Genomic DNA, 3,032 nt, shown 5'->3' with positions numbered 1-3,032 from the left:
AAGAATGGATGATTATCTCAAGTTTCCTTGCTTATTTTGTTTTGGATTACAAGGTTTCCCAGGACTATGAGGCCAGGCCCTTTATTTTAGTTCAGTTCTCCTGGTCCATCTGGAATTCCTGACACAGAAGGGCTCTGAGTGGTTTGCAGTGAATCTTCCTCCACCTTTCCAGGGCTCACTTTCCATCCTAAGTTTGTACCCTGTGGCCCGAGATGATGGAGATGACTATTAAGGCACTGGGGGGACACAGGGACCCACAGGAGAAGCCCGTCTGCAGTTCTTAAGAAGCAGGAAGTTCTCTTACACCCCACAGGGCATCAGCACTTGCTACTAGTTTTCTTTCAGCCACCCACGTAACCTCCTGGCTGGTCAGACTTGAAGGCAGCTGGGAGGAGGAGTTGCAAAGAGCCGCAGAACCCAGGGGTAAAAGGTATCTCCTGCAGCTGTGAGCTCCCCTCCTCCTCTCTCCAGCACCTTATACAATCTCTTTCTACAGTGTGAAAGGCCCTGCTGGGCGGCCACCAGCTCAGGGAGGCCACTGGCCCAGAGCTGTGGTGACTTTTTGGTAGTTGTGAAAAGATCATGCAGGTAAGTGTGACAGTCGGGAACTCAAGGAAGCTATGCAAAAATCTGTAGCTTTTGGAGCCTTGCAGTACCTGCACTTCTGTTTGTGTCCTGAGGTTTTGAGTTTTAAAGCTCAAGTAATAAATTGTCCATTACTTAAGAGACTCACTGATCTAGGAAACAGAATGCAACATATTTGGGGAGGAGAAGATGGGGTGAGATACCTCCTACAACTCCAAAGAGTGTTGGCTGGTACTAAATGGCTCAGGTATGGTCACGGGTCCTTGGAGGTTGCAGTGGTCTGATGAGTGGTTTTTCTATTTGTAGGGACTTTTACTCCAGCTCCTCCTCCTCAGCACTTCGCTGTCCCTAGCACTCCAGATGGTGACAGCTGGATACTGCCTGGCTGCACTCCCTTTTAATGGAGGGAAAAGCCCTTTCCAGACACAGAACATTGAATGGTCAGCGCCCGGCCAAGCATCTACCCTGGAAAGAGTGTTAGGCGCAGGACACAAGCCAGCTGCCAGTTTCTTTATCCGAAGAAATGGGAGTGGGATGGGGAGGTAAAATATGCAGCTTATTACAAAGGACATTCACATGACAATGCAAATACAATAAAGCAGGAAAGCAGGAGGAATAAACAAGTTTGTAAACAATGAGATCAAATACAGTCACAGTTTACCTCCCAACTTTTTGGCCACTAAGGACAAAAAATTTAGTATTATAATGGGCAAGAGAATTTCTACTTACTGAGAAAAATAGTTAATATTTTGTGACTTCTAGGTGCAAGGTACTGCCGAGGCACTTGTCTCATTCTATCCCACAATAGCTCTATGAGGAAGTCCTAACTTTTTGCCCATTTTTACATATGAGAGAACAGAGAGCGAGGTGGTTACACAACTGGGAAATGGTGGCCTCAGTGATACTGGGCTGTCGGACTCCACAGCCCACCCTAAATCCCTCAGCCTAATGCAGTGCCGCCTCAATACATGGAAAAGGGGATGCACAATTTTTTTGGCTTCTTGATAGGCATCATCAAACCAAGAACTAGTGAGGAGTCCCACAACTGGCCAAAGGGCCAAACCTGATTCTATCTGGTCAACAGTATGTTTGTGGATGGAGAGTGGAAAGCCTGCCTTAGGGAGCAGGTGCAATGAAGTATTAGGTGTCTTCCGTTCCTGAAGATCACTTAGTGAGGCAGAGAGCCCCTTGCTTCACATTAGGCTTCTTAACCTTCAGCTTCTGCCAATTCTAGTGGTGGATTCAGAATTGATGACAGCTATGTTGAAAATTAGGAGCAAGGGGTAATGATTTCCTTTAACTAAATATCATGTCATTTTATCTGCCACATCTTGGGTGTCACTTATTCTCTTGGCCTTACTTGTCTCCTAGATGTAGCTGCTTACAGTGGGGATTGACGGCAAGGCTCTGGTGTGCTTCTGATGCTCAGAATCTCTGCTTCCTCCCAGCATTTCTGGACATGAATGACCATCATGCCACAGGGCGGGAGTTCTGGCTTCCTCAGGGGCAGGCAGCCATTCGATGCAACTCAGAAATGCAGGGGAGTGAAACCCTATGGGCCATATTTTGGCCAATGAGACTAGAGATGGGTAGATAAATTCCCTCTCCGTTTTTCCCTTTGATGGACAGTCCTGAGGTACATTTTTTCTCTTTATAGACTGACCAGAGATGTTCTGTGTGGTCGAGCAGATACACCTATTGGGTAATGGCTACATCTCATTAAGACTTATTGGGAAGCAGTAGACAGCATAGGAAGACATCAACCCGTATTTACTTCCCATCCTTCCCTGACTCACCCTCCTTCCCCCTCCCTTTCACTGCCCTGATAGTGTACTTTCAAACTAAAGCATTAGCCTTTAGTCCTTGCCTAAGGAATGTAGGCTAAGAGTAACCTAACATGAGTTTTGCAGTTCAAAGTGAAGTTCCTTTTGAGCTTTTCCTCCAGGCTACTGTCCTATACCATTCAGTTTTAAGAGACGATGACTCTGTCCATGGAGCAGACTGTCTAACAAGCAATGGCTATGTGGGAGATGTGGGTTCTGCTCAGAGAGCCTGATCTCCATCCAGTATGTCCATGGCAGGTTTGATTGAGATAGGGAATTCAGAATCAGAGGACAGTGACAGCTGCTACCATCTTTCATTTTCTTGCTGTTTACCTGGCCCTGCCTTGATGGTTCCATCTTCTCTCTTTTGTCTCTGTACTGGTAGATATACCTTCAGCCTTCAGTTCTTGTTGTACTGACATGATCCAAATTCCTCTGACTGAGCCTTATGCCTTTCTTTCCTAGTAAGCTAAATGATGGCTCAGCCCCCAAGAATTGAAAATCTCTGTTGTGAATTAGTGATATTAGAAAGTTATTGTTATAACTTTCCATTCTAATCACTCTAAACAAATTCCCTTGCTCTGATGTGACTGCCAAATTCCTGTGGGACTCTTCACAGATGAA

Source organism: Pteropus vampyrus, unplaced genomic scaffold, assembly GCF_000151845.1.
Source record: "Pteropus vampyrus isolate Shadow unplaced genomic scaffold, Pvam_2.0 Scaffold15, whole genome shotgun sequence".
NCBI lineage: Eukaryota > Metazoa > Chordata > Mammalia > Chiroptera > Pteropodidae > Pteropus > Pteropus vampyrus.
This window is presented reverse-complemented; position numbering follows the sequence as displayed.